Genomic DNA, 9,743 nt, shown 5'->3' with positions numbered 1-9,743 from the left:
CTTCTCTACCCTTATAATAATATATATACATGTACAGGAATTCGTTTAAATGATCTACGTATCATTCCGTATTTTATCAATCCCCTTTCTTTTGGCAAGAAAGCAAAGTCTTCAAGCCTACAAGAAAAAAAATCCCACCTTCTTATTATCTTCTATTATGTTCTATTAAAGAAAATATCTTTAGGAAATCTTCTTTATTGCTATCAATCTATTTGTTTTTTTAAAGTGCCCGACACAATAAATCAATTTTATTGGAAAACGGTTTTCCATGGATGTTTGATTTAGAGCACAAAACACCAATCGTTCAAGGGAGAATGGATCATGTGCCCTGTGAAATTACGCATAACCTGTTGACCGGTCACATCATAGCTACATGATTTGCAACATATCCCGTGATTATTTAGCCCTAATCACGTGAAATTGTTTGTCAGAAGGCTCTAAATATAAAGAAGGAGGGTAAATATGGAAATGCTCGGGCTGTCCCATTTGACAGCGTATTAATATCAATTCTCTGTAATTATCAAAATTGGTTGGCCACGCATAGAAAAACATTTTGATTTTTTTATAATAATTTTAAACAGCTATGCCATTAATTGTAAAATCTAAAGTGGGTTTATGAAATAGACCCTTGGTTGCCATAGAAACGGGGTGCAAAATTCTCAATTTCGTTAATTTTGAAAAACGTGTACTTATCAAGAAAAACTGTGTCCAGAAATGAAAAGGGATAACTTAATATGTTTTCATTATTTAAATTTAATACTACAGATTAAAGTAATTATATCTGTAGTTTTAATTTAATCTCTCAATAGTAAATGGCCATTTTACATATTATAACATATCAGATGTGTGATTGGTTTAGTGGAGTTTTTGGAGGCTTAAAACAAAAAAGGCACACTGATTACAAATTTAGTAATAATTAATTATGAAAGGCTGATATTTGATTATATATAAATATGTAAAATATTGGTGGGAGACTCAAAGATGTAAAAGGAATTCAAAGGTAAAGATTATTAAGGTCTTCCGTTTCCAACGGAAGACCTTCTACTGATTCTGATGATTAAGATTATTCTTATTATCCTTTTTTTTTTTTCTAGACGCCAACTTTGACGCTTCATATCTTCCTCATTCATGAACGGATTTTGTTCAAATTTTCAGAGCATTTAGACTTTCTAAAAACCCTTTTAGAATACTGTTACACAATTCGTAAATTACCTTCTATTTAAGAGTTATTCCCCTTTGATTGAATTTTTCATACCTCTGTATTCCAGACAAAGGCTCAGAGTAGGTAATAACTGGAGCACAAAACCCTTTGAAATTGAAAAGAGGAAGCATTGAAGTTGTGCATATCGGTTTTTGTTTTTTGATTTTTGCATTAAAAATGGCGCTAAAGCGGGGTCAAAAGTTAGAACGCCGAAAACAGCAAAAAATTTGTCATATTTTCCTTTATATCTTCAAAACTAAAAATATTTTGTTAAGACATGTAGAACAAAAGTTGTGCATAATTGTAGGGGCTTTCATATAATACTATTCAAAAGGGGCTGGCCCCTATAATTAGGGATTTAGGGAACTTGAAAGCTTTTGATTTATAACTCAAAAACGGTAAAAATTTCGATCTGGATCTTACGATCAAAATTGTTCTTTTACACCTTTTTGATCTGATGAAAATGTTGTTTGCTCGATTAAACCGGGGGTATTACGTAATACGAAGTAGAAAGCAGGCCAGGTAAACAGGTAACGTTTTTCATTCGGAAAAGAAATCAGACCTCTTCATGTGTATAATTTACACAAACTTCCTATCAATAATATACCCTATGGTATTTACTGTAAATTTTCTTCTAAATAGGTCTTTATACATGCTTTACAGTTCACTATCAAATTATTTATAACAATTAGTCTTTCTTTTTTATTTATTATAAATTAGTTTTATAGTGAACACGTCTTCATCGGAATATATTAAATCTATCTTTCTACGTTTATGATTATAACAATTATAAGTAATTTTAAACTTTATTCATCGAATAATTCACGATCATTTAGTTGTATACATTTGACGATCTCAACATTCGCCTAGATGTTTGTAACAATTATGTAATCCAACGCGTGAATCCCACGCTGCCAACCGAGGTCACTAGTGTACCAGCCACCTGTGTTCGTAAACAAAGCAAGTGTCTGTGATCGTGTTAAAAATCCATTGTGTACAAAGACCTATCAATTAATAGAAAATTGTGTTTTTAATTATATCGAATCAATAAGAATACATCACCGATCTTACATTAAATCGTAATTCCTAACACTGGTGCATAAAATCATTTTGAATTGTGATCGCTTTCTTTTGCCTGTTCACGCAAAATTATTTCTCTATTCCGTGTTAATGTATTTTATTAAAATTGTAATTGAAAAGGGGCTTCGGCAAATAATTATAATTAGTTATGGAAGTCTTGAGATAGGTAATGTACTATATGTGCTTCTATTTTTACCATCACATACTCTTGTTTCTCCATCATTTTTTTAACGTGCGTACGTGGCCACAGAGAGCCGCGGGCATGTCGGTGTTAAAAATACACCGTGTACTCCAATAGTGATAATTGGAAATTGGCTTTGAAATCATGTCGCCTCTTTCATATTACCGAATAATGGGTATTTTTTTAAAGGTTTATAAATCCGTAAAATTTAAAGGCGTAAAATTTCACATAATTTATAAAACGGCTCGTATAAATTTTTAACATGGTATGTGTAAAAGTAATGCTAATTGCCATTAAGCTCACTCCATGGAGGCTATATAATTAGTAGTGTACACTGTTAGTATTTTGAGCACTTTTAAGCCAATCATATATTGGGATCATACAGGTAAATCTCAATTAACTTGTATATAAATTATGGATCATACAGGTAAATCTCAATTAACTTGTATATAAATTATACAAACATTGTCAATTAATTAATCAGTTAGACCTACCTGGTTACTCTTTTTTCTTAGTATTTTTTTCGAGACGAGTAACTTCTGATAATGACTTAATAATTACAGGTCTTCCAATTAAATGTATACCCGTGTTTTTAATCTTGGACACTTTCTTCTGATTCATGTGCTTTGAATAAAACTTCGTCTTCTTAATACGCTGTACATGAATACTTTCACTTTAGTTATGTTAGTTTGAATTGTCTCTCTTGTTTTCGGTAAATACCAGACGTGCACATGGTGTGCCTAGCTATGTGTTTTAAAAAACATGAATAAATGAAGGGTACATTGCTCATGTATATGAAGGTAATTTAAAAAAATTATACAATTCATTATGTAATTTGTTGCATTGTTTATATTGTTATATCAATTTAATAACTCTCTCTCTCTTTCTTTCTGTCATATAGGGTTTTTGGACACATTATTTGTACGTTAATGCATTCAATGTGATCTGGAATTTTACGTCTGATGTTTTTAATTTTTACGGACATATTCAATTCGTAAAAGATTAACACGTAAAAATTTAAATCACCCTATTTTGACCCAAATTCGTAAAAATATACAGAAGTAAAAATTACCCGTTATATGGTATTTTATTTCACTCTATCTCATGCTTGTTTTAATCAATCGCATTCGCTTGTGCATTTATTAATTTCAAGTTTTATGCCTGATGGAATCAGGTGCTTTGGATCCTTTTCATGCCAGCACCTATCCCGACACAAGACCTTGATTTATCCGTTCTCATCCATAGGATCAGTCTCCACGCATCATTTTACAAGTCTCCAAATTTCAAATAAAACATTCTTATTGAATCTTTGATGCTTTCCCATAAAAATGGCCGGGCATATATTGTTTGTCATGTACGTCTTCCATCTTTCCGTCTGTCCCTTCGTCACGCTTTGCGTTTACCTCAGTTCAAGGCTCAATTTCAAAGAAACTATTCAATTCTTTTTTATATTAAACGTCCTATGCTGATAAACATTGATAAGAGCTATTTTCCTGCATCAACATAATTTTTTTGACTTTGACCTTTCCTTTGAACTTAATCTCACCTTTTTTAAATCTGTCTAAAGAGCCATTCAAGATAGTATCATCAAATTCATGTGCCGATATGTACTGATATGTTCTGATACGTACTGTAGGCTATACACGTTTGTAACTGCATCAACATTTTGTTTTACCTTTCCTTTGACCTTAACCAAACTTTTCTTAGGTTAGTGTTTAACTCAGAAACATACCATTCAAGACTGAGTATTCATTTCCTTCTTATGGTGATACATACTAATGTAAGCTGTTCAACTGCATCAGTATTCTTTTTTTACTTTGACCTATCCTTTCACCTTGATCTTACTTTACCTAATTCATTTAGTATTTAGCTCAGTTTTGAAGAAAGCATTTATATTTCTACTCAACTTCATATGCTGATACACACTTTTGAGAGCTATCCAAACCTTAGTCTAGAACAGATGCTCTAACCACTGTGCCACACGGGCGACCTTCAGTTTTGAAGAATCCATTCAAGACATTTTTATCAAACTTTAGTATCCTTATACATTTTGATCTTGCACTTTCCTGTGACCTTGACCTCACTTGTCTTTAATTTGCATTTTGCTTAGTATTAAAGAAACTATTTGAGATATTTTTATGTAAGCTTATGCATATATGCATTATCTGAAGGGAATTTTTTAATCTATATCCATTTTTAAGATTTCAATTTTTAAGAAACTATTCAAGATATTCTCAAGAAACGTCATACACTTATGCAGATTTAATGTTGCATTATTTACTAATAACCACTCGGCGGGCATTCATGTCCTATAGATATATTTCTAGTTAAATCGCTATGTAAATCATAGTTTTGAACCTAATAAATTCTTTCGATTCGATATATGTTCAGAAAAAAATTTGACAGAACATATCCAGTCTTTTGGACGAGTAAATGTTACTGACAGAGAAACTTTAAATTCTCAACCGTATTTGCACCAGTGAAACATTGCTGATATAATGCATGGTGGGGCATGACCTTGACTCAACTTCAAGGTCACTAAAGATAAGATGTTTTGGGTGCATGTATGGACTAAAAGAATATCTAAAAAACATACATAAACTTTTCCAGTCGGTAACACACAGATTATGTATTTTTATAAAAGAGTTTGTCATTGCTTGTCGCAAGGTCATTTAGAAAGTTCAAGGTCATGCACAGAGCATTCCTTTACAGTCTTTTTCCTGGCGAAACATTGTAAGTTGCTTCCTTAGCAAGCCTTTAGGTTGCTTACTGACATAACTTTAGAATGGTTTGACCTAGACTCAAGGTTACGTCTTCCTTTCCGTAGCTCCAACGGAAGACCTATTCGTTGCTTTGCAACGAGCTCGGCTCTAGTTTTTTCTACATTTTGAAGCATTTTTGCTTCCTAATTACTTCCCTTGAACTACTCTCTAACGTTTGGAGGTACAATGTGTATTTAGTAAACAGCAATGAACATTTTCTGGCGAAAGATCTCATCAAAGTTTTACAGTCTGGAAGAAGAAAAGAAGGCTAGACATCCTAAACAATGAAGACAGAAGGTAAATTTATGTATATACTGAGCATTACAAAAATATCAAGATTAACAAATGCATATTTTCTTAATTTTATTTGCCTTACAATACACAGTTGTTATACCACGGTAGTGGTCAGTGGTCCTTATCAAATCAAGCGAACTATACCTTTTGACAGTTTGACTTTCTGACCAATGAATTAATTATTTTTATTAATAGAAATGAATTTGAAGCATATAAACATCACTTGCTGATACAGCTGAACCCCCCCCCCCCCCCCCCGAAATATAAATGTCTATATAGAGATTGTATAAAATATGTGCCATTCAGTAGGTTTACTTTTTATGATGTGCTGAGAGAGACGTTTAAGTGAACATTATTTATCTTTATAATATAAATTTCCACTTCTGTCAGTTTTCATTCATTGTTTATCCTATTATTTCAATTCTTTATTGGCATTAGGCACATATTTTACAGAATTGTTTTGTTTTGAACATATTTTATTGTATAAACAAAAGGATTGGAAACAAGTTCTTTCAACTTACGAGTTCCTCTCCTTAAATATAACTATATGTCATGCAATTAAAATACATGTAGTACATTGAGATATAAATACAAAAGAGATACAAGTGAAATATTTGTTCAGAAATATAACAATTTAAAATCTACAAGATTCGTCAATAAATTTATGCACAGCAGCAAAAATATATGTGTTTATTTCTACAGGCAAATTTACATCACCACATAATAACAAATTTGTGTCAATATTGACCAATTCGTCAAGTAAAAGTAGGCGATTAAAAAGATTATTCCTAGCGTTTGGATAATTTCTGCAGGCAAAAAAGACATGATAAACAGAATTGTGATGTTAAAATATTTAACTAGAGCAAGTTTGTTTCTATAAAAAAAAGTGCATCAAACGTTTATAATGTGTGAGCACAAGCATAAAGTAGCTAAGTTTTTTAAATAGTATTCTATATATCAGCAAAATATGGTCATGTGATGTTCAGAAGCAGAAAATAGGAAAACAGCAAATTTGTTTTGATGTCATTGTTTTATTTAATAGCTTCTATCTTTTAAACTTTGAATTTATTATATATATCCAAAACTGTACTATATGTATTGACAAAATAGATCTAGGTTAAGAATGCACTGGAAATATTGAGTTATTTTTGTTTATATAGACTCTTTCATTCGTCTGTGAAGTACCGGTACTGTATAATCTATAGTTCAATTTTGTGTGAATAATAATAATCTTTTCAAATAGCAAACAGTAAAAAATATATATGTACACTTTATATATATGTATTAGTGTTAAGACAAAATTTAACTAGAGGTACTGTGAGCAATGGGCTCACTAAATGATACCCCCTGCCTCCCATATGGTTATAACTGATGACAAATCCATGTTTTACTGTGGCCGGGAAACCCAAAATATGTGTCGAAACCAAAAAGTAAAATAGGAGGTGCACAATGGCAATATGTAATAAAGATTCTGTGAAAGGTTCATTAAATCTCACTCATTGCAGTGGTATAAGAGGAGTTGTGGATAATAAGAGATGGGTACCCTAAAGCGTAACAGACAGACGGACGTACAGACAGATGGACGTACAGCTAGACGGACATACCGATTGCAGTATACCCTACCACTTTTCAAGCGGAGGGTATAATAAAACTATATACATGTACATGTTGAATATTCACCTCTGATTTATAATGATATTTGTTTTATACACACCGACCATGTTTTATAATATTCTAAACAAATTATTTGATACTCAGGCATGTGTATGAATGAAATGAATTTTCCTTTTGATCATGTTCCTAGGAAAATAATTATTTTCATCATTTTTCCATCAAAGGATTTACCATATAAGATGAATAAAGAAAAAGTAATACCAGTAAACCAAAACAGGAGCAAATAGGCCATGACTGAAGTTCAAGTACATTCTGCAAGAAAGTGGACAGCCTAGATTTTGTTCTTTTCAAGGTAACCATTCTTAAAATATGAAGGTAAATTAAGGACAGATGATACAAACAAAAAATGGATGCCTGGATTGGTATATATTTTTTGGCATAATTTAATTGCAAATTAATGATGCTATTAATAAATTTCTAGAATATTAAGAAATTGTAAACCTTCTGTGATGTTCAAAAGTCTGCCCTCTTGAAACTATCCTTATTAATCTATACAAATATTTTTCACTTCAAATTTCATTTTTATGCAAATATGAATTAAAAATTAAAAAGTACTTGAAGAAAGTTATTAATTTTACTGATTTAAACATGACCCTAGTTGTTATTTTCAAATTCTTTGACAAAAGTTTGTTTGTATCATCTGTCCTTAAATTGTTAAAGAATATTTCAAGTTTACATCTAAATTTAAACCTTGCTTATTTCTTTTTTTAAAACAAAATTTAATACCTGTCCAGTAACAGAATTCTTATACTGAATAAAGAAAACAACTTTCTAAAGGATTACATACACATTTAATTAGCTTGAAATCAGTGTATATTGGAAAGTGCAGGAATTATTTACCATTGCAGGTTGAGAAGGGATGCCATATTTTAGGTTTGAAACCAGGCAAGTGAAAGCTGAATTCCAACCTACTTCAACATACTTGTACCCACTGTCTTCAAGATATCAGTGTTTGAGATGTCAAAGTTCAAATATAATAGGAACATGTTTATCATATTATGTGATGGCATCCTCAAATCTTATGCTGTATAACAATATGTTTTAGAACTTATCAAGCTTTATCCTGTACCTTGCCAAATGTTGCGTATATAAAAAATAAAAAAAAGCGAAAAGTTCTCTTGTTTTCAGAATTTATATTTACATGTGAAAAAAAGAAAAGGAGATTGATATAGTTGGTGTGATGAGATGTTGGCAGGAATCTAGTAAAATGAAAGGAAGAACTTCCTTAAAATGATACTTGTGGGGGACAGTGTCTTATGGAGGGGGGGGGGGGGGCATTGTTTCAACTGACTTTACAGAATACAAAAGATCCATTGCAAACCTAATCATTAATTATATGCCAAACACTATGTTTTAAAGTTTTCCATTGTTGGATATTTATGTTTAAATCCAAGATAACTTACCCAAGAGGATGTGATTTTTTTTCAAACCAATGTAATTTTTCTCAAGTTTAAAGCCGTGTTTCATAAGTTTTAAAAGACAAAATCAGAAGGGGGGGGGGTAAATTTTTGACTGCATTCAAAGTATATGTGATTTACAGTTGCCCATGAATTTAATAAATAATTATACAAAGTAACAAGTTGAAATGAGTAAAATATTATGAATGTCCTGCTTCTTTTAGTTTCATTTCAGAAATTTTCAAGTTTGACCAAATCTTGAAAAAGTAAAAGCCACAAGGTTTTGCAATTATTTGACATAGCGTTACAAAATGCATTATATTTTTGCAACATCGTAAAGATGCAAATTTAAGATGCCAAAAAATTTAGTTCACATTCACATTTAACTCATTACACAGGTTTTATAAAAGAGTAAATAAGTGTAGTTTTGGGAATATTGTTACGTTAAACGCAGCCATTTTGGTTAAAAATCTGGTATTCCTATCTCCATGGTAACAAATCTTGCATTCCTGTTTCCATAGTAATAGAGAATGGATAGGGAAAATTTTATTTCATATTAGTTTCAATCTAAGGGGATAGTTTCAGGAAACTTGAAACATGCCCTGGTTAGTCTACATGTACTTCAAAATTGTCAATTTTACGGAAAGGGGGGGGGGGGGCATTTTGTGCAGGTGTTCACAGTTCTCCTATCTAAGAACATATTTACATGTATTAATGCTCTTGGAAATGGGATGTGAATATTTTTACATGACACTTCTCCTAGATATGGACTAATTTTACTGTAAATGACATCAAAACAGGTAGAAAGGAACATTTCTTTTCTATATGAACTTAATGATATGTGCATATGTTCCTTGTTAATGACAGTAAATAATTTTATGCTGACGAATTTTTTGATTTAATATTGCAAGTTGTGTTCATTTTGTGTTATGTTCAACATATATATTGTTTATGTAGTAAATTAGTTGTAACTGTAAACCCTTATAAGTTGTGCCTATATATATTGCAATTTTTCCCATTGGGAGCCTCAGGTTCAATGCTGCAATCTGATTGGTCGAGAGTTAGCGTCGCTTTATACAGTTTGTAAGACAGTAGACATTTTTTGTGAGGAGGCTGAGAAAAATTTTTTAAAAAAGATTTAACCAGTGTTTACG

General features: G+C 31.4%; 1 long non-coding RNA gene across 1 annotated transcript; it reads left to right on the top strand.

Annotated features, from left to right (window-relative positions):
* Positions 1-5,395: 5,395 nt before the first annotated feature.
* LOC134243522 (uncharacterized) lies at positions 5,396-8,265 on the top strand. Its single transcript, XR_009987054.1, has 3 exons — positions 5,396-5,521; positions 7,357-7,484; positions 8,041-8,265. It is a non-coding gene; the product is annotated as an uncharacterized LOC134243522 (long non-coding RNA).
* The last annotated feature ends 1,478 nt before the right edge of the window (positions 8,266-9,743 follow it).

This window comes from Saccostrea cucullata, unplaced genomic scaffold, assembly GCF_032062105.1.
Source record: "Saccostrea cucullata isolate Sc308-1 unplaced genomic scaffold, CSIRO_AGI_Scuc_v1 ctg2353, whole genome shotgun sequence".
Lineage (NCBI taxonomy): Eukaryota > Metazoa > Mollusca > Bivalvia > Ostreida > Ostreidae > Saccostrea > Saccostrea cuccullata.
The sequence above is the reverse complement of the archived record's forward strand: the minus strand, read 5'-3'. Positions and strand labels throughout refer to the sequence as shown.